General features: G+C 40.5%; 1 protein-coding gene and 1 pseudogene across 6 annotated transcripts in view; one reads left to right on the top strand and one right to left on the bottom strand.

The window, feature by feature from the left end:
• The window catches only part of ADD3 (adducin 3), a 123142-nt gene extending 100382 nt beyond the window's left edge, over positions 1 to 22760 (bottom strand). For 3 of the 6 annotated variants that reach the window (XM_047702183.1, XM_047702181.1, XM_047702188.1), the window contains exon 1: positions 20386 to 20713. The gene's annotated coding sequence lies outside the window, so the exon portion shown is untranslated. Of the gene's footprint in view, positions 1 to 20385; positions 20714 to 21010; positions 21033 to 22581 lie in introns of those variants that run through there. The other 3 variants (XM_047702182.1, XM_047702185.1, XM_047702186.1) reach the window with 3 other exon arrangements.
• On the top strand, positions 3061 to 3316 carry LOC125084410 (ATP synthase subunit f, mitochondrial-like; annotated as a pseudogene).
• Positions 22761 to 23021: the final 261 nt, after the last annotated feature.

Below are 23021 nucleotides of genomic sequence, written 5' to 3'. Positions count from 1 at the left end.
TGATTTACAAGGTTTTAAATTACAAATATTGCCACCGTTCACTATGTAAGACAACATGGATTGACCCAGAGGTATTATGCTACGTGAAATAAGTAGGACAGAATGACAAAAGTCATTATGATTCAACTGGTAAGTGGAATATAAAAACAAACAAAACCCCACAAATTCTGTCACCATGAAACACAGCTAGCACCCAGCTAGTACCCAAAGTTTAAAATTAACTTATTAAAACACTGAATTCAAAGTTCTCCAATAAGTTCCTCTACCTTGTACCTATTCCTATTAAAATTGATTTAAAAACAGACTGAAAGACATCTTAAATACTCACAGTAAAGTAAAAAACAATTACATTTTATTTAGACCCCAGCCATAATAATGAATCCTTTCAGTTCATCAGAAGGATTATTGAAGGCTTTGAAAAAAACCAAGCCATCCTGCAAATTACCTTCTAAAACTGTCGTAAAAAACCAAATGTTATAGCAAAACATGAAAAAAAAAAATCAAAACAAATCTGATAAATTCCATTTCAAAGTTCCTGGTATGATGCAACACTGATAAAACTAAAAATCTTGATAAATGAGTTCATTCACAAAATTAGATTAAAACACTAACATTTCCAATATGACCGATTTCTTCCTTCACTGTGTTGTATATTGGTTTGTTATGATTTCAAATCCACTTGTTTAGGACTTAAGTGAAGTTGTTTTGATCTAAGGATGAATCTGTTTATATCAAGGAATCTGCATTGGGATGTTGTCATCCTCATCTGTTGTTGATGAGCACTTCCTAGCTCAACTGTTGATAGGTACTGCTGGGGACTTATGGGTAAGATCATAAGGAAGAACAGCTATGATGCAATGGACATTTAAACTTTAAATACCAAGAATTTGTGAGGACTTACCAAGAATGTTTGGTGTGGGCAAGGCTACTCTTTACTGATCTAAATAGCTCTCTGGAGATGGAGACACTTGGTCAACAGTGGTGTTAAACCGTGCAGCAGTCTCAGGAAGAGAAGGGTTATCTGTCCCTGCTTTGGCAAGGTTACTCCTCATAGCCAGTGGTGTAAAACATGTAATGGTCCATGGAGTAATAACCTTCAAAGTAATAATTACTTTGCTGCCAATACTGGTGCCATCACCAACTAGCCACATGCCCCAGAAGTGAGGAACTAAACCAGCAGCTAATACCCAAGTTTTTGTTGGAAGGACTGACTGTACCAAGAACCAACTCATAGAAAGGTACACCTCAACCAAATTTGGACTCTATTATCTTTTGCCTCCCCTTTGCATGGAATAGTGTAACTGATCTATCATTGGTTTTGGAGTAGTTATTTCCTTACTGGCTAATTAAGAGACATCCTGTATGCTATTGGCTTGTGAAATATAATTCCTGCAGTGAACCTATGTTCAATTATTAGCAAAGATAATCTTAGTCTCTGAGAATAATTTGCCTCAAACAAAACACTGTGCCTTATGTAATGGCCCACTTAGTTGAAAATAATGGAAAACGGGGGCCATAAATCCTATAATCTCTTTTACTCAAACAAATGACCTAAAACTTTCCCTTTTCTTTGGAGTGTGGGACTGTTTCTCATTTAAATATGTTCTTTTCCAAAAGGGGGGAAAAAAAAAAGTAAAAGCAGCTAAATACATCTAGTTTGAATTTTCAATATAATGTTCCTAAACATGTCAGAAACATTTACCATATACACGACTGGCTTCAGTGTTAAGCATACTAAAACTGGAACAATATACAGAAGATCAGCATAGTTTTTTGTCAAAATAACAAGTGTATGACACATTCCTGAGTTTTTTTAAACTTCAAAAAACTTTTCCTAATTCAATGAAAGATTTAAAAAAACAAAACAAAGACAGGTACCAACTTTTTCCTGAAACGCAGCTTCAGATCACTGAGAGATGGTGAGGTCTCTCTCATCCTGTCTAAATCCTGCTTGAGGGAAGATCAAATGGATCTCTGGTGAACTCCCTTACCCCGGAATTGCATGAATGGGTTAAGATTGCTGGTAAAATCATAAAGTAGAAAAGGCCCTGGACTGAGAGTCACGAAAACAGCTGTGAGTTCAGATCGGCCACAAGGAACATTATCTTTAATGTGCCACTCAGCTCAACCAGCCCAAGTCCTTCATCCATAAAATAAGGTAGGGGGTTCCCAAATTCTATACATCTAGATTTCATCCCCCACTTTACTCCAAATGCCTCTCCAAACTTTAAAATTTACTGAGAATTCCCACTTCCAAACATTAATGGAAAGTCTAAATGATTCACACAAAGGCAGAATTTCAGCATCCAAAGAGACCTGCAAACCTGGAGCTCCCACTTCTATTAGTGGGGAAACTTCCTTTTTATTGGGTCATGAAGGCAGAGGTCAGCTAGCTCCACTTTGCAGATTTCCACTTCTTCCATAATTATCAAACTCCCTCTCCAACCCACCAACACATAATTCACACAGCCAAGCAGTATGAGGCTACAGTTCTTCACTTTAAAATATGAAATATGAATTAGGGGTACCCGGGTAGCTCAGTTGATTAACCTTCTGGCTCAGGTCTGATCTCAGGGTCTTGGGTTCCTGGGACTGAGCGCCAAGTCTGCTTGGGATTCTTTCTTTCCCTCTGCGCACCCCCCACCCCACGACACTCTCTCACGTGCAGCACTCTCTCAAATAAATAAATCTTCAATATATGAATTAAAGGCTATAGGTTCTGTGCCCCTTGTCTCAACTCCAGGGCCCTGAATGCCAATCATAACCTTTGCTGCATGATACAGATCTGTACACAGTCTCAAATTACAGTGTTGATAAGGTATAAAAATAGATTTTGTATTACCTGAAACCCTTCTCTTAAAACAATTTTTCTGATCTAAGAATATAGGAGGGGGTGGGGAGTTACTGTTTAATGCGTATAAAGTTTCAATGTTGCAAGATGAAGAGTTCTAAAGATGGAAGGTGATGGTGGTTATGCAATATTATCACTGAACTACACCTTTAAAAATGGGTAAGATGGTAAATTTTATTTGGAATACAGCAGACACACAGGACTCCTAGATGGCATCAATTGTACCAATGAAGAGGAAACTGATGGATGTTAAAATAGGGAAGTTGGTAAGCTGGATACTGATGCGGGATTTTGTCCCGTCAGGCGCTTGAAGGGTTTCAGAGACGTTACTACCAATATTACAAGTATGTTACTGTGAAAAAACGGAGCACTGCTGGGCTTTCTATGGTCCTGGCACCTTATGTGCTATTCAACTACTGTCTTTCTTATAAGGAATTCAAACCAGAGCGTCTAAGCGAGCACTGAAGAGAGTACAGTGTAGAGGGTGGCCTGGCACCCCTTATTGAGGAACTGGATCGCTGTTGAAGCCTTTCATACCCTAACTGAGAATTAACACCCAATAAAAGATTACTGGTACAAAAATAAATAAACTGAAAATTTTTAAAAAGACCCCCCCCAGATATAAGATTATTATTTATAATATCTGCATAGGAATGGCCTTCTATTAAACACCATTCAAAACAAGAAAAGAAACCAAGTCTAGTGACCCTAAGTTTAGAGTCAGGCAATCCCAAGGCTTAAGAGAAAATCTTATGACTTATTGGGTAGCCAAAGGCAAGAGTCAACAAAATAATGCCAAGTACCAAAAATAAAAAGTTTTAGAAGAGGTATAGTTACAGCTGGCTTAATGGGGCAGATGCACGATGACGGTAAAGGCTGACCATTCCTGACCCCTTCTTTGTCCTCCCTCCTAGAGGATGTTTTTCTATGGGAACACTTCTCAAACAGAATTTGCTTTGTTAGCATGTACGCTTTCATAAAGTTATCTGTCACTGCCTAGGATGAGAGAGGAGTGACAGATGATTACAATTTCCACCTCCCCCTCTTCATGCCTCTGCTCTAAGTGGAGAGGAAGCTAGAAAAGGATACTCTTAAAAAAAAAAAGAGAGAGAGAGAGAGAGAATGGATCTGGAAACAACACATAAGAGAACAGGGCTGGCTATTTCTCCAGGGTGTTCTGAGCCTAAGGCTCTATCTCTTATGCAGCAATTCATCCACCAGGTATAGGCAGGCAAAGTCTTGATTCAGGAATTTAAAAATAAACAATGAAAAATATCTTTGGAAGAATATACACAAAAGGAAGAGACCTGAGTGGTTTGGGGATAGAGTGACAACTTTCTTCTCACAGTATACTCTTTTGTGCCTTTTGGATTTTTTTCCACATCCTTAAGTTTTTTACTCAAAAATTAATTTCAAATATTTAAAAATGAAAATAATTTTATAGAAATATGTCCCACAATAAACTTACCTTAGAAATGAAGTTAATAAATTCTGGCTTTTAAATAAGTCAGTGAGGGTTTTTTACTCTTCTGACTGTCAAATTTTGCAACATATTTTATGTCAATGAATTCTTCTTAAGAATTGCTTTTGAAATTTTTTTGTATTTAATGTTTGAAAATTTTAAGCATGGAAGTTTTATCTTACAATATTTTAGAAGTCAGTTCTGTCAAATCTTATATTTTCTTCCATCCATTTATGAAATAACTATGTCCTACTATAGTATCTCTTTGTCACATGTCTTATTTAATGGAGCTACGAACCCACAAAAATAGCCAATCATGCCTTTTAATAAATAGGAAACATTAAGGGCGCCTGGGTGGCTCAGTGGGTTAAGACTCCGCCTTCAGCTCAGGCCCTGATCTCAGGGTCCTGGGATGGAGCCCCCTGTCGGGCTCTCTGCTCAGCGGGAGCCTGCTCCACACACCCTCCCCACCCCCCACCCCACCCCGCCTCTTTCTTTCTCTCTCTCTCTCTCTGCCTCCCTGCCTATTTGTGATCTCTGTCATCAAATAAATAGGTAAAATCTTAAAAAACAAAATAGGAAACATTAGAGGAAACAAATCTTATGTTACTTGTTTCATTACACAAATACGCAAAAACTTACTGGATTGGATTCTCTACTAAATTTAACAACAACAACAAAAAAATTTTGTGGGCGCCTGGGTGGCTCAGTGGGTTAAAGCCTCTGCCTTCAGCTCAGGTCATGATCCCAGGGTCCTGGGATCGAGCCCCGCATCGGGCTCCCTGCTCAGCTGGGAGCCTGCTTCCCTTCCTCTCTCTCTGCCTGCCTCTCTGCCTACTTGTGATCTCTGTTAAATAAATAAATAAAATCTTTTAAAAAATTAAAATTTAAACTAAAAAAATATATTTTGGATGTGCTTCTTGACATTCTTAATTGTTTCTTATAGGTGCTCACCATATGTTTACTTTGAAGTTCCAAGATAAACCACTAAATATAAGGGGAAACCTCAAGATGACACAATGTCCTGTAATGAGAGCATGCAATACTTGATATTGAAATGCCCTATATCTTCAATTCTTTATTATTTCACTACACGAAAGTTCAAAATACAAAACATCATAGGTAGGAGGTTTCATTTGGAAACAAAGAATACTACGCCAAAATGAGAACTATTCAACCATTTCCAAAGATGCAAATGTAAACAAATCCAAAGACTGGAGCAATTGGCTAATAACGGACAAGCTGTAAAAATTAAGGAAAATTAAGAAACGGTAACATTTCTAAAGTCTTTTATGTATGGTAAAGAAAAGATACCTTCAAGAGTAGTATAGATGTATCTCCCCTCTGTCATAAATCAGAGAATTGGAGTAAAATACATTAAAATTTCTACCCATGGTGATGGAATGTTCCTTCAGCCTCTGCATTACTCAGGAAGTTGTACACATTTTTGCCTCCAAAATGTCCCATTCCTCCCCTTCTAATCTCAAAACCACTGCCTTACTTCATTTGCTTATCTTAAGTGACTAACATGCCTAACTTGCCAACACTTTCTCCATCACGACATTCTTCACACCACCAATCTCAGACACATCTGATGATGCCTCTCATCGGCTAAAATAAGTGCTCCAGAATAATATCTAAATTTCTTAAAATAGTACCCAAGGCTTTCATGATCTAGTGCTCTCAACCTTACTCTCCTGTTTCCTCTCCCACCACATTTATCCTATAGACCTAGATACCTTTCTATCATCTCGATCTGTAATTCACTCTCCTCCAACATTTGAGATTCTCTAAAACTCAATTTAAACGTCAACCTCCTTCATGAATTGTTTCTCACAGTGGGATAAACATTTCCCTTCTCTTTGTCCCCCTGCACTTCCTTTAAATTGTTGCTTTAGCACAGCTCTCAAGCTACTGCTGGAATCAGCTACACAAGTGCCTGTATCCCTGCCCTACCCTTCTTGTCTGGTTCATGTGTTCCCTTAAAATGCTGAAAACATGTTAAACCATCCAAGTAATATGGACCTCTGTTCTCTAGAAGCTTTCACTCTAATAAAAGAATATATGAATACATACATTTCTTCATAATAAAATTAGGGAGTAAATTTTATGGTATGTGAATTGTATCTCATTTTAAAAAAATAACAGAGTAGTAGGTGGTAGGAAAGTTAAAGATAATCCTTTCATCTACTTCCTCAGCAGGCAACTCTGATGGTAATAAAAGTTTTTTAAGAAGGGAAATATTATTTTGGGTTGGCTAAAAAAAAAAAAAAAATCACTGGGAACTGAGTTCTCCATATTTTTAAATTATAGGTATAGAGAAAAAAGCCATCTTTATTGACTTAAGACCTAATAAACTTATTTAGAAACTAGCTTCTGTTCTCTGAGACTCACAGAAATGATCATCTTAGATGATCTCTTGCGTTTCTAGGCCATCCCCATGAAATTCGGCATTTATTTATTTATTTATTTATTTTAAGATTTTATTTATTTATTTGACAGACAGAGATCACAAGTAGGCAGAGAGGCAGGCAGAGAGAGAGGAGGAAGCAGGCTCCCTGCCAAGCAGAGAGCCCGATGCGGGGCTCCATCCCAGGACCCTGAGACCACGACCTGAGCCAAAGGCAGAGGTTTTAACCCACTGAGCCACCCAGGCGCCCCTGAAATTAGGTATTAAAAAAAAAAAATTAAACTCACTTATGACTTGCCAAGGATAGAATCACAAACTGCTTCCAGATTTCCACCTGAACAATCTAAGAAGTATCTTAACTCTGCCTCTCTAAGTGAATCAAGCTAACCCAGGTTTAGTGTGGTTAAGTCCTGCTTCATCAATTTTCAACTGGGAAAGCAGTTCCATTTTAGAAATAAGGCCCACAGGGGCGCCTGGGTGGCTCGGTGGGTTGAGGCCTCTACCTTTGGCTCGGGTCATGGTATCAAGGTCCTGGGATCGAGCCCCGCATCGGGATCCCTGTTCAGCGGGGATCCTTCTTCCCCCTCTTTCTCTGCCTGCCTCTCTGCCTACCTGTGATCTCTGTCAAATAAATAAATAATCTTTTAAAAAAAAAAAAAAAAGAAAGAAAGAAGGTCCACATAAATTGTTTTAGTTATTATTGTGCACATGTGTGCCCACATATGCTTTTCTGGGTATTTTTTTTTAAAGTTAAGATATAATTCACATACCATAAAACTCATTATTTTAATGGTACAATTCTGTAGCTTTTAGTATACTCACAATGTTGTGTAACCATCAACCTTACCTAGTTTTAGAACTTTTTCATCATCCCACAGGGAAACCCAGTACCCACTAAGCAGTCACTCCTTATTTCCCCTACCCCTCAGGCCCTGGCAACCACTAATCTGCTTTCTGGGTATGGCTATTCCATGCCATTTCATATAAATGGAACTGAACAATATGTGACCTTTCATGTTTGGCTTCATTCATTTAACATGTTTTCAAGATTCATCCATGTTGCAGAATGTATCAGTATTTCATTCCTTTCTATGACTGGAAAAATTCCATTGCATGGATATACCATATTTATTCATTAATCACTTGACAGACCTTCAGGATGCTTCCAACTTTCAGGTTAATACAAATAATGCTGCTATGAACATTAGTGTACAAGTGTTTTGTGTGAACAATAGGTCTTCACCTCTCCAAAGTACATACCTAGGAAAAGTACTGGGTCATAGCAGTAACTATACATTACTATTTTTAACCATTAAACCATATTAACTTCTTTTTTTTTTTTTAAAGATTTTATTTATTTATTTGACAGAGATCACAAGTAGGCAGAGAGGCAGGCAGAGAGAGAGAAGGAGGGAAGCAGGCTCCCCGCTGAGCAGGGAGCCCGATGCGGGGCTCCATCCCAGGACCCCGAGATCACGACCTGAGCCGAAGGCAGAGGCCTAACCCACTGAGCCACCCAGGTGCCCCAAACCATATTAACTTCTTGAAGAACAAACTATTCACACACATTTCAAAGGGCAGTAACAATAGTTTTGCATTTTGATTAAAAGCAAATTGTACTATGCCTAGAGAAAGAGAATTCCTTTGGGACCAATGTCTTTAGAAGTTAAAGTAAATTCAAGGTCTTACAGAGACATTAAATCCCTTTAAAACATTAAGACATGAAGCCTTTACTACAGCAAAGTTTATTCTAGTCATCAAAGGGATTAAATATGCAAATTTTTAAAAAGTGAAAGAGGAAAATAATGACAACTATCAAGTTTATCTAGTGGGCAGTAACTATTTCCACTCACAGCAACTTCCTACTCAGTATCTCCAAGTGGATGTCTAACAGACATTTCAAACTTAATAGGTCTCAAACTGAACTCCTATTCCCTTTGCTCCCCAAACTTGTTCTTCCTGCAAACTTTTGCCTAGACACCAAACCTTGGTCTTAGGTTTGACTCACATATACACACACCCCAGGTGCCAAATCCTGTTGTCTGTATCATCCAAATACATCCAGAACCCAATCACAGTCTGTATCATCCAAATATATCAGAACCCAATCACATCACCACCTCTATCACATACGTCATCTCTCACCAAGGTTATTGCGCCACTATGGCCTAGTGCCAAACATAGCCAAAAGAATCCTCTGAAAACCTACGTCAAATCATGTCCCACCTCTTCAAAGTCATCCAATGGCTTCCCAACACTGATCCCTCATTCTGTTTCATTCATGCCAGATACTCTTGGGCCTCAGGGCTTCTCCCCCCCCCCCCCCGCCCCCGTCTGCATGATCCTCCCCTTGCATCACATACATTCTTACCTTCTTCAAGTCTTTGCTCACATGTCTCCTTCTCAGTGAGGGCTTCACCTAGCCATTGTATTTAAACTTGCCATATACCCAAATACTCCATTTTTATTTCCAGCTCTGTATCTCTCCAGAACATTTACACCAGTACAACCCACACTTTGTTTGTTTCTACTTCAAGAATATAAATGCCATTAGGACTGGACAGTTCTTCTGTTTTGCCTATTGAATTCCCATAACTTAGAACACAGGCTGGCATATAATAAATGTTCAATAAATATTTGTTAAATGAATGAACAAATAAAAGGAAACAAAGTTGCTCAGAAAAGAAGAGCTAAACAGAAGTCAAATATTTTTAAGGAACTAATACACTAAAAACAGTAAAGATGGAATGGGAATGGAAAAACACCACTTTCTGAAAAATATACCATTATGCTTCTACACTTTGCTTTAGGAAAAATGGCTATCCTTATTTATTTCATTGTTCTCAAAAAGCATCTATCCATTGTCCATTGCCAATGGCCCTTAGCTTCTGAAGAACTAAAATAAACTCTGGGGATCCTGGAGTGATGTGCTTTTCTCAACTGCCACATATACATAGAGCCAAAGACTTTCATGATCTTGGCCTTCTATTAGATCCATTCTCAGGAACTTCACACAGTACACTCATAGGTTTCTTGGCCACCTTCCAAGTAAAACCACTAACTGGGGAGTTTACCTTCCTTAGAAGTAAAATCACAGAATCTTCAAATGCAATCGATCTTAAGATGATCTATCCCAACCCCTACATAATTTATATTAGAAACCTAAAGTGAGAAAGAAATAAAGCGACTTGCTCAAAATATCCTGAATAGTTACACTAAGTATTTTTCAAAAAGTAAGTGATAAGCATTACAAAATCCAAGAGAATTCAGATACTTAACAAATCCTCTGAAATCCAAAACAAGACATTATTAACAAAAATTTAGTACAAATGATTACATTTCATAGTATCAATAAGTCTATCTATCCATACATTAGATTTAAAAGATGTAACAGAGCCATCAACAGAATTATACTCTGGTATTTGGCAAAGTAAATGATGGACAAATTCAGATTTTTTTAAAAAGGCACACCTCTTCCCAAAAGGAGGCTTTTCTTATTGAGTGCTGGGAATGATGAGCATTTATAAAGTCTTCCAAGTATCAAAATTTCCTAAGCATTACTTCAAAGTAACAGTACTAGGATGTTTCTGTGAACCAGTCATTTTCATGTGGAGTTCATAAGGAATATTATTAAAATCTATATGACTGGGGGGCCTGGGTGGCTTAGTTGGTTGAGCAACCAACTCTTGGTTTGAGTTCCAGTCTTGATCTCACGGTTGTGAGTTCAGAACCATGCTGGGCTCCATGCTAGTCATGGAGCCTACTAAAAAAAAAATCTATATGCTCTTCACCATCACCCTCTCCTTTCCATCCCTGCAATATTCTAATATACCTTTGAGGGAGTTGTGTCCTTGGCACTATTACTCATAAGAGTATACTGTAGCCTTCAAGTGCCTTACAGTGAAAAGAGACTGTGAACCATGATTATAAACTACCTCCCATAATGGTACAGAAAAATATATATATTTTCATGGACAGTAATGTCTTTCACAGCCCGCACCTAGTGAAATCCTATCCTGCTTTTCAAGGCTCACCCTTGTCCTCTTTGCTTGAGATTTTTTTCTGACCACTCCATCTCTGGGGGCCCTTTCTTGATATGAAGACCTATATAGCCTTTGTTATCTGTACCTGCTATTCAGCATTCATCATACACTGACAAGGAACATCCTTTGTGTTGTTATCTTAGTTGTTGGTGACTTTTTCTACATTTGACTAGAATATAAGGTCAGAATCCAAGGAATTATGTAATTGATATTCCTACAGGGGTTTTCTGGAAGGCAAAACATAATTCTCTCACATATGAAAGGGAAGAGTTAGAGGCCCTTAAGGAGTGACTGGGTTTAGAATACACAGCACAACCATCACTGAACTGCAATTTTAGAAGTTTTTGGTTTTACCAATGATTCCCAACCTGCAAAAGTAATAAAGATACCCTTTAAGGTCAAAATAGGTTTTAAAAGCCAAAAGCACTCTCTAATAGTAGGTATTAAATAACTCTTAATTGGGAGGATACACATGCATCCAAAACTATTAGTACATATATGAGAGTTATGATACTCGTTTGGTCCTCAGAGCACACTTGCTGTGCACAACAAATTGAAGTTCCCCCAAGACCTCAGACTGGCACATGGCTGAATTTTATTGTGCTGTGGATATGGGATATTACTGCCACATTAAAAAGTACTACTACTCAAAAATATTTAGGAGCAAGCAAAATATAGAAAGGCCACAAACACATCCCTCTACCTGCCCCCAACTGCAACTCCATCAGAACTCCAGCATAAAACCCTTCTGTAACTCAACCCCTCCTCCCATGAAGTAGCACATTTTAAGCAACGTGAAACAATTCACTGTTTCAATTAAACTGTTCTTATGGTTTTAAATTAATAAATAACATAGCAAAAGGAACAAAGAAATTACTATTTTAGATAAAACCAAATAGCAAGTATTTGAAGGTCTATCTCCTATATACATCTTGATCCTACTGAAATTCAATCCTATTAACCCATTTCATCACTTTTTTAAAAAAACAAAGAGGGGGCACCTAGTGGCTCAATGGGTTAAGCATCTGCCTTCAGCTCAGGTCATGATCCCAGAGTCCTGGGATATAGCTCTCTGCTCAGCGGGGAGTCTGCTTCTCCCTCTCCCTTCTCCTGCTGGTGCTCACTTGCTCTCTCTCTCAAATAAATAAATAAAATCTTAAAAAAAAAACAAGCAAACAAAACAAAAAACTACCAGTATTTTCCAGCAGAGGCATAAATACTATTCTAATCATGGGTCAAGCCTTTTGTGCAGTCACCTACAAGAAAGAGCTTAAATAAATGAGCAGTATAGCATCCTATTTAAAGGAGTTAGCCTTAGGCTCAAACCTTGGCTCTGCCACTTATCAACTGTATGATCTTGGGCAAGTACTTAAATAAATTCCAGATAATTTATGTAAAGTGCTTAATGGGATCCTTGGGAGGTTTTAAGGGCTAAGAAAAATGGTTACTGATTAATTATATCTGATATATAACAACAAAGATATTATCATAATTTCAAAGCTTCCTTTCAATTTATATTGTCAGAGTTCCTTCTTGTCTGGCTTCAACAGGCCTATTCCAGGTATCCTAAACCTCCACTGACCTACATCTGGTTCTGTGACCTCCTGTTCTACCCATGACTACTACCACCGGCAGTCTCCGGAAGTTAGGAAAAACTTGGCAAAACAAAACAGAAGATCACTGGAGTAAAGCAAAACCACCAAAAAACCCACTCTGAAACACTGAAATCACTCAAGGAGGAATCACTACCTTAGAAAGGGAGACAAAGTAAAAGGGCAAGAGAAAAAAAATAAAGTATTCAAATACTCTTAAAACCCTTACCTCTAGTTAAAGAAATACTTTTTTTAAATTTTAGGACCAAATTTTAAACAACATCATCATTGTCTGCAGAAGCCATGAATAACCAGAAGCACTTATGAAACATGCCTTACTAAAATAATTGTCTTTAGCACTTTTGAGTTAATGATTTCACCATTACTACACTATTATTTAATATAAAGTCTCAACAACTTCTTGAAGTTTCTCCTTTCCCATGTAATCCAACAAGTGGTGATTTAGTTCTTCACCATGTGTTTAGGCCTCCTGATATAAAGTAATTAAAATTAAGCAAGCCACAAGTATATTTGGTACTAAAATCCTGTCAAATTCGTCAGTGGAGTCTGGTTTACTCCAGGAGCCAGCTGAGAGTTCTGTTAAGAAAAACGTGGGGGGGGGGGGGGCGCCTGGGTGGCTCAGTGGGTTGGGCTGCTGCCTTCGGCTCAGGTCATGATCCCAGGTCCTGGGTTCGAGCCCCGCATCGGGCTTTCTGCTCGGCGGGGAGCCTGCTTCCTCCTCTCTCTCTGCCTTCCTCTCTGCCTACTTGTGATTTCTCTCTGTCAAATAAATAAATAAAATCTTTAAAAAAAAAAAAAAAGAAAAAAAGAAAAACGTGGGGCTGCTCTACTTGATGCTGGTCATTCAGTAGATGGCACTCTTTCCTTTGAGCCCAAATTAAACCACCTCCAAGAAGCATGTTCTGTGACAGTCAGGTGGGATACAAAACAGGGTTTCTCTCTTCAAAGCACTCTGATAGTCACAGTCCCTCCAGAAATGCATTCATCAAAAGCTGATGGTCCAACCAGAAACTTTTCAAGAGCCCAGCAAAATTCAGATTATAAAAACATCAAACACAAAATCACCTAACTTGAGTGATTACCAAGTAATTAGCTTTTCAGAGCCTTCACTAGGTCAAGCAGATAGATACGCTGTTCTTATTCAGGTATAAAGTGTTCCGTTCCAATTACATTCTGTTTTAGAGGTGACAGTCTTTCAGTGGCTAGTGACCAAATCACTGTCTATCTAGTATTTCATTAGAGTATTTAATGATAATAGTTTAGAGAACTATGATTTTTTTTATCATCAACATTCACTAAGACAAAAGATTACTTTCATATTACTTCCAACATTTTTGGGTTAAAAATAATTTTTGACATCCACTTAAAAAGAAACATCCTAACACAAAATTACAGTAGATTCAGTTTTGCAAAAAAGTGCTTAAACAATATGATTTCTGATTAATAATACATATTTTAATTTTAATGCATAATGGCCCCCAACTATTACATTACAAGTAAGGTTTCTCACACTTCTGTTTCAGAGATCTTTTCTTGAAATTTAGAAAACAGTTGTAAAGAGGAATGGAAGGAAATTCCTTTTAGTCAACTTTCTAGCTAAAAGCCAAACTTTTCAGCAATCAGATAGGAATCACCTTGAACATTCCACCTTTCTCTAGAAGAGATAAAACTCAGTCCTGGCAATAAAAGGCACAGGAGGAAGGTAAGGTGGAAAGAACACGGTTTTAAAGTTAAAAAAAAAAAAAAAATTGGGAGTGGGGACAAGGAATAAGACCAATATATCAACTTCATTACCTATCTCTTTCCCCTTTCCACTCTCTGAGCCACTCGTCCTATGCACTTAAGCCCATTCACAACTCCACTTGAGCTATGACAATCATCATTCCCAACCCCTTCTCCCCAGACATTAAGAAAGTAATGAAAAGATTCTGTAAGGGGAGCCTAATAAGACAAATGAGATTAGAAATTACAATGCAGCTAACAGCGGCTGGCTCTAATTTCTGAAGGATTAAAAACAGCATTCTTAAAGAGTCCCTGAGAAGGACGTGATCCCAAAATACATGTCTTCAGACATACCAAGTAAGCCTATATCTTTTCCGTGAGGATACGGAATAAACCCAATTTTTTTTTTTTTTTTTTTTTTTTGGTATGGCATTTAGTCATTCCAGATCAAAAGATGACAGGATGAGAATATTGTATGGAAAAAGGAAAAAGGAAATGCTGTCCTTGTACAGGATAACTGAGCCATTGTGGAAGAGCGGAGCGTCACAGAAACATTGCTGATGGTGACAAATTAAAGGCATACTCCAAGTCCCAAGATACTGAAAAACTCAGCACATCTCCAACCTGATTGCCTTCTACATTGCTGGAATTCCAGCTCCCCTAGCAGGCAACCAACAACAGCCTGGGAGTGGAATTAAACAGTCTCCTGAACTCATACCTGCACTGTCCTTTCCTCTTCCAAAGAGGTAAGAGGATGGGGGAGTTAAAAAAATTACAAGAATAAATTTAAAGGAGTATGATGAGTAGCAAAAAGAATAGTGACAATTTCATGTATGTCACCTGCAGTTAGATTTCCATCTTGCTTAATCAATTGCTTGCCTTAATGTCCACTTGCCTTAATGCACCTTGGGAGCATTAAAAGTTTTATTAATATATACAGTGTATTTCTTGAGACACTGGTTTTTAAGAACATTATGTCATTTGCCCTTAAGCTTCCAAAAAGTGTTTTAACCCCTGGCTGGCTAGTTGTGAAAAATTGTTATCCTATGGAAGTCATGTATACCTACTGCAGAAAAAGTGAGTTTAATCATCCCAGGTTCAAACTATAGTCTTGTTTGATGAGGTAGCAATCTTAAATGCTAGTTGATGTACATATGCCCATACACCAATGTCCTCAGGCCTAGTTTTGGACAATTTGAAACAAAAAGGTTTCAAAGTTCATCTTATACCAGGGAGGTCTTACCATTTCCCATGAAGCTTTATCACCAACTTTTAAAAACAAGTAAATGTAAGGCATATGGTGGCAATGCAGAAAAGTCTGGTATCAGGTGAAAGTTCAATTTAGATCTAAACTCATTATAAAGATGTAACTGCACATCAAAGCTTATACAATAACATTCAGCTTTGGTGGTTAGAAACCAGTCTATACTATCTTCCTAAGAAGGAAATTTATAAGAACAATAAGCCTTTTCATATCAAAGATGGGTTTCATTCATTTTATACCTTTTGGTGATCATGTTACTACTTTTTGGGTTATACTAGATAACACTGAAAGCCACATTCACTCTTTAAGGTTTCTAAGACACTCCTCATTAAATTGCTCTGTCAGTGTAGTAAGTAATATCCTAGAAACCTGAGAGATTATTAATGCAGCTGTTCAGGTATCTAACAAAAATCAGTTTAAGAAACATGAGACTGATTCTCATTATTTGTACTATCATCTAAGTCTCTATGGTAAGTTAAACAGTACCATCTTAACATTCAAATATGTGTTCAACTGTGCAATTAACTTAATTTTGAACTGCATTTTGAAACCTGACCAGATATAAAAGATTGATATTATTAAAATGCACAGGAAATAGAGCCCACAAACCTTTTTTCCTGTAACACTTAATTTTAATTAACACAATTTTCAGTTAAAATTGTTCATACTCAAATTATTTACTGCATGAATGCCAGGTGAATAATTTTTAACTTTACATGAAAGGTAGTGACCACCCTCAGGTAGGATGGTTATATACATGTGTGTCCATAACCACCTACCGCTAAAAGGAAAAAATCAAATTCATCTAGTTACTACATATAAGGGATATGTAAGAGTTAACAGACATGTTTTCTTTCAAGACACAGTGAAAGACTTCTAACCTGTATGATATAAAGGATTCTAAATATATACAATCCATTACAGTAAAAATGTGAGTTTGTCTTGGCTCTTGGCCATGGGAGCTTAGTCACTTGCAGAACCCGAAAGACTTCACAACAATCTCATCTATAAAATACACTGGAATGGACCCCAAGATCAAATGATAAACCATTGGGGCGCCTGGGTGGCTCAGTGGGTTAGGCCTCTGCCTTTGGCTCAGGTCGTGGTCTCAGGGTCCTAGGATTGAGCCCCGCATCGGGCTCTCTGCTCAGCGGGGAGCCTGCTTCCCTCTCTCTCTGCCTGCCTCTCTGCCTACTTGCGGTCTCTCTCTGTCAAATAAATAAAATCTTAAAAAATGAATTCAAATGATAAACCATTAACACAAACAGGAAAGTATCAGGGCACTCATTTTGAACCTCAATAACCTAACACAGTCTATGACTCCTTAATTAATTTAAAATAAGGTGTCCATGTTTAAAAGAAAGAATAGTACTCTGATTAGACATTTAAAATTTTTTCTTATTCAAATTCTACATATTTAGCTTTTCCAAAGGATTTGGAAACAGCACTGAATATTAATTCTAGCTAAAAAATTTAGCTTTGTATTTCACTAAACTGTCAACAAAAGGACATTTCAGTTCTCTACAATAATTCTAAACATTACTTAAGCCAGCTCCTAAATTAGGTTGTAAGTTATTTGCTGGACCTATCAACTACATTGGTGAAGCAGCAACACACAATTCAGTGAGGAATGTGACGAAGTACAAATCATAGTTATATCTTAAGGCTAATTTTAGGAGGCAACTCAGGTAGAATTTAGAACAAATTTAAGTTAAAAATCCATCATAGCTTGATATGATGCTGATAATCAAAAGATCAACCCCACTGATTAAGTGCAGAAGCAGAAACTCTCCAAGGGAAAGTAGTGCCTGCTGGGCCTGGTGGGTCCCAACACATCGGCAAGCTTTAACAAAAACAAATAAATAAATAAAAATAAAAAGGGCTTTAATTATAGTAATTAAAAAGATAACATACTCTATCCCAAATATAGTATCTTAGCTAAACTTACGAATCAAAAGAGAATCCTCTTCCAAAGTCAAAAGGGGATTCTATTTAATACAGATTAATCACCACCCTTCATATTTAAACAACCTGTTGGTGGTATTAATACAAAAGGGTGGGCTAAACAACACAAAGGCATACACCTGCAGTCTTGGAAATACACGGAGGACCTCTCACCAATTTGTAACTACTACTGCAAGTATAATAGCAGGGCCCAGTAGTTACACTCTACAGTCAGACTCTGGGTTCAGAACCAGCCTGTGGCACCTAGTGCTTATACTCCTTGGGCAAAAACCTTTGTCTCTGTTTAGTCACTGGGTGGTCGTGAAAAATAAATAAATTAAATCATATAAAACTCCGTCTGGCACAGAGGTTGAGGAAATAAATATGGGTTCTTACAAATATTTGCTTAGTCTTCACTTGCTATGTAGTGGGCTATAACCACCTTTTGAAACGACCCATTTTATATACTAATGATGATAAACACACAAAACGCTTTACTGAGTATCAGACTATATTGTAAACACTTTACATACAACAACTCAGTTAATATTATGATACTATCATTCCCCAACACTCTACAAACTGAATTTGTTCAGATTTGGGTTTCTATGCTTTTATAGAATTTCTTCCCTTAATAAAAATGCTTCTCATACCCTGATGACATGCATAGTGCTGCCCAGTCCTGCTAACCAACTGCTGTGCCACAGAACAAATTAAACAGTTAACAATCTATGTAGGCTGAGGTGTAACAAAACAGACATGATACACCTACTTCAGGAAGCCTCCCAACTGCACAAGTTGAACCCCACCTTGAGTCCAGATTTTAGGATTGTGTGAAGGAGATGACGTTATGTCCTCTTAGTCTCAAAAGATTCTGGTTTTACAAAGACCAAATGCACGCTTTAAACATCACCGAGTGAAGCGCATCCTTCCCAGTACAGCATTATTGAAAAAAGGAATTAGAAGTGTACAATTTTTTCATTTTTAGAATGTAAAACATTTTGAAATACAATCCTTCTATTATGCAAAAATAAATTTCCCATGATCACCTGTCATGTCAAATGTTTAACAAACCTGTTATCATACGTGTAAAAAAGCTACAACATACTGAATGCCCCATGACCAATTATCTCTTAGTTTGCATTTAAATTGAGATAAATTGGGACGCCTGGGTGGCTCAGTTGGTTGAGCAGCTGCCTTCGGCTGAGGTCATGATCCCAGCATCCTGGGATCGAGTCCCACATCGGGTTCCTTGCTTGGCGGGGAGCCTGCTTCTCCCTCTGCCTCTGCCTGCCATTCTGTCTGCCTGTGCTCGCTCGCTCTCCTCTCTCTCTGACAAATAAATAAAATCTTTAAAAAAAATAAATAAATAAATTGAGATAAATTATGTTTAACATTCAAAATTGATAGGACACTTTTTCTTTAAAAACTTCTACCAACATGCCAGCACCTGAGGTTAATTTTAAGAGTGAATTCTTTGGATCGGGCACCTGCATGGTTTAGTCGGTTAAGTGTCTGCCTTTGGCTCAGGTCATGATCCCAGAGTCTGGGGATCTAGTACTGCATCACACTCACACTCCTGGCTCCAAGGAGAGTCAGCTTCTCCCTCTCCCAATGCCCCCTTCCCCAGGTCCTGCTCACTCTCCCACTTGCTTTCTCTCAAATAAATAAAATCAGAAGAAAAAAAAGTGGGAAGAGAAAAAAGAGCGAACTCTTTAAAAAGATGAAAAGTTAAATGTAGCCAAAGTGGCCATTTTTTTCCTGGCCCTCCCTCTGCAAAATTAATCAGGTCAATTTAAGCAAAGGAAAACAAGTTACAGGTCAATTAAAATGCAATCAAGATTTGGGTACAAAAAACTTTACACATATGCTCCAAAAGTAAGGCTATAAATGAGTTGGTACCATACCTTACTTACCCAAATTTTTTAATAGTCAAGCAACTTAATTTAACGACGGGTTACCCTGCACTCTCACTCTCTTTACCAACACTCTCTTGAAGGTCTTCTGAAGCCCAAATTAGGATATACTAAGCACGATGTAGAGGCACTTCATTCCAAGAAAAGCAACCATTTCAGACTGCTAAATCAGAAATATTGTATAATTTAACATAAACATGCACACACGTTTGCGTAGCTGGTTCCAACCCCTAGAATCCTATCAACTCCTTCACCACACTTGTATACGATCCCAACTCAAAACCTCCTGGTTGAGTTCAATTCCATTTCTCTCCTTACCACTAGAGCGGTCAGTGGCAAAAGCACACGTGCCAAAGAAATTAGTGGTTTTACTACGCTCCCATTTTAAGCGGGCACCTACTTGCAATTAAATCTCTGCAACAAAAAAGTTCACCTAAGGCCGTTCTTGCCAATTTAATAAAGGCCTAGCTTATTCCACCTGTCTCTGTGGTCTTGCCTCAGCTGTAACAGCATACCTCCAAAGAGGCTGGACGTGCCCCAAACACCAGCAAAGGGGACCTGTCGCCAACTCTGCTTGTCACCCCAGGCAGGAAGCACAACCTTAACGTGTAAGTGTTCGCAGGGGTGTGTGCGCGCGCGGGGAGGATGGGGACGCGGACTACAGGAGAAAGGTGGCTCAACACTTTCAATTAGTAACATTAGTTTTTTAAAATGCGGAAAACAAAACAAAGCAACATTCCTGCCCTTACCTCCACCTTCTCCGAGCGCGGCAACCTCGGGGGCACACCTTCAGAGCTTAAGGTCCCCAGGTCACCCACGCTTCAACTAGCTCTTGATTTTCAGAACTCCCTACCCTCTCGAGGGAAACCAGAGGACGCCCAAGAGTCGGGCCCACCCGGCGGCGCCAAGGGGCCCTCCCCCTCAGGTCCACTCCCCTCGGACCAGCCCAAGGCTCCCATTCCGGCCGCCCCCCGGGAAGACGTTCACCTGAGGACGCAGGGGACAGCCAATAGGAAGTCCCCTCGGCCCCGCAAGCCACCGCACTCCCCGCCCCCGCGCGACCCCCTGGAAGGGTCCCACCGCCCAGCCAGCGCGGGCGCAGGCCATCCCCGCTGGGAGGAGGGGCTCGACGACGGCGCCTTCTCTCCCCTCAAGATTACCTCGCAGCTCGCCTCGCGCAGCTGGCTTTGTGCTCCCTTTCCTCCTTCCCCGCGACCGCGGGAGCTGCAGCGGCCGCTCGATCCGCCGCCGCCGCCTCTTAAGCGCCGCAAGCCTCCACAGGGGAGGACAGAAGGGGAGGGGGCGTGAGGAGGGAGGGACCTGGGCGCCGAGCCCTCTGTAGCAGGAAGCGGCGACACCTGGGTCGCGATGCCTCTAGCTCTCGCTCAGTTTTTGAAGAAAATAATTTAAACCCCCTTCCTTCCCCTCCCGCCCCTCGACCCAGCGACCGTTACCAGCGGGCCGCTCGCGCTCTGGCGGGACTGGCCGAACGCCCCCGGAGCGTCCTTTGGCCCCGCCCCTAAGCCCCGCCCTAAGCCCCGCCCTTAGGCCCCCAAGCGCCTCTGGCTCCGCCCCTCGCACCCCCGAACGCCCCTGGTCCCGCCCTTTGGGCCCCCCGAGCGTCCTGACCCCGCCCCTCGGAATCACAGGACGTTCTCGGTGCCACCTCCTCAAGGCTCCGCCCCTTGCGGCCCCTCGCGCCCCTCGCGAGCCTTGCCTCCAGCGGCTACAGCCCCCTCCCCGCCCTCTAACCACATCTGTGTAGCCGCGGCCGCAAGGACCTACCGGCCGGCCGGGCCTCTGGGAGGGCCTGGCGCTAGGCGGCTGCCTGGCACCTCTTCAGCGTCCTCCTCCGGCTATGCAGTTCCGATCCGTGGCGTCCCCTGAGGGTCAGAGGGGAAATAACCCCTACGGAAACCCGACTACCAGGAGGAGGAGGAGGAGGGACGCCTCAGAAATGTCGCCCGCCCTAACCTGAGCGAGCCCTCTCCGTCTCGAGGCTGAGCCGCAGCTTTTAGTCAACCTCTGCCGCCTGCTCTGGCAGCTGGGTCTTCAGGGGGCGGCCAAGCCTAAGGTTCAGTCTCCGCACGCCCCCCGTAGGAGGGGCCTAGATTATCTTCTCAGAGTACTGCCTATCCGGCGCTTCCTCCCCCTACTCACCTCCCCAGAGGGGCAGGACAAGGGCTCTCTCAGTCCCGCTCCACTTAAGCCGGTGGAGGGTCTTCACCCCTACTTTGGCCCCTGGCTTTGTGACCTTATGAGAGTTGGCTTCTTGGAGGGGAAAAGTCGAGGGAGGCAGCGCCAGCTTTCAAAATGAATTTGGGCCTGGGTAAACTTTGCGACATGCAATAGCAGGGATGTGGATCCATCCACAGGTGACACTGGGCCCCCTCCCCCTCCGTCGCCCAGACACGTTCCTCACTCCAACCTGTTCTCCAAACAGACCTCCCAATAATGCACACCTTTCTCTGCCACCCACGATTCTCACATCCCTTCCGCACACGTGTCTTCCACGGACACGCATCCACTCGCAAGCACACCCTTCCAAGCGCCATTCTGGTTATTCATGGTCCCTGGAGTCAACCCCACCCTACCAAACAGAACAAACTTCATTCCCCACCCTTATCTCCCTTCGTTTCCAAGGCACTGGCGACAGTCCACTTCATTTCCTTCCTCCTCTGCAGACTCTTCTCTTCCCCCTCAAATACTTCATGCCATCCCCCTTAGCCTCATCCCCTCCTTCTTCCCTAAAAATGTGCTAATTAAAATGTAGTTTCCTCTTCCCACATATGAAGTGTGGAAAATGAATCTTGTGTTGGCACAAACTGTGATTCATTTATCCTCATTTTCTCTCTCCACTGGACTAAGGCTATAGAAATTTTAGTCTACCACCATCTCCCATCTGCTCAAAATCTAACCATGCCTTATGATTTTTAAATACCCCTGAAGGATCAAGGGAAGGCTTCCTGACTTTGGTGAGAAAATATTTAGAAAATGCTCAGCCTGTCATTTTATTTAGTGTTTAAAAATATCTGCAGTATTTGAGAGAGATATTGGGAGTGGCTGGATTTTTTTTTTTTTTTTTGCATTTATAAAGAAAAAAAAATGAAAAGCTTCTGCATGCATCAAGGTTAGCCTTTTATGAATAGCAAAAATAAATAAAAGTATGTTAAGATCACTTATCAGACAATAGTCTCCACTATATAGAGCATTTCCCACTCACAAATCTAAATAACCCCCTCCCCAAAGAAGACAAATTAACATAATCCATTTTAAGCATGTCTGATGAGCCATCGTTTCCATGATCATTCCCTTTCCCACAGTTTCTGGACAAAATGGATAAAAGATCGGCTTACCCGCGGGAGATGCAAGGCGTTCTTGTGTCAAGGGTAGTAGACGTGTGTGTCTTCTGTAGGTGTGGGTTCTGCAGTGCTGCACAGGAGCCCACTGCAGCCTCAGACCAGCAGCGGCGGCGGCGGCGGCGGCGGCAGCCACAGCAGCCGCTGCAGCTTCTCCCAATGCTGAGTAGTAAAGTGACTTAGTAGAGACTCCCCAGTTACCATTAGGCGCTTGCTTATAAAAAAGGAGGCGGAATCTTTCTTAAAGGAATGGGCTTTGATTCTCCTCTCTACGATTGCTTCATAAGCAGCAGAAGCAGGGACTTTTTGGGACTGAGTAAAGCAGTACAGCTGTGGGAGGTCAAGGTTAAAATTGACAGGGTGGATGATTGAGGGACTGATTTAGTGCAAATCAATGAACTGCTGGAAGCACACTAGTTTTAAAGAGCCCTGCTAAC

Source organism: Lutra lutra, chromosome 14 (genome assembly GCF_902655055.1).
Source record: "Lutra lutra chromosome 14, mLutLut1.2, whole genome shotgun sequence".
Lineage (NCBI taxonomy): Eukaryota > Metazoa > Chordata > Mammalia > Carnivora > Mustelidae > Lutra > Lutra lutra.
Note: the sequence above shows the minus strand (reverse complement) of the source record. Positions and strands in the feature narration are given on the sequence as shown.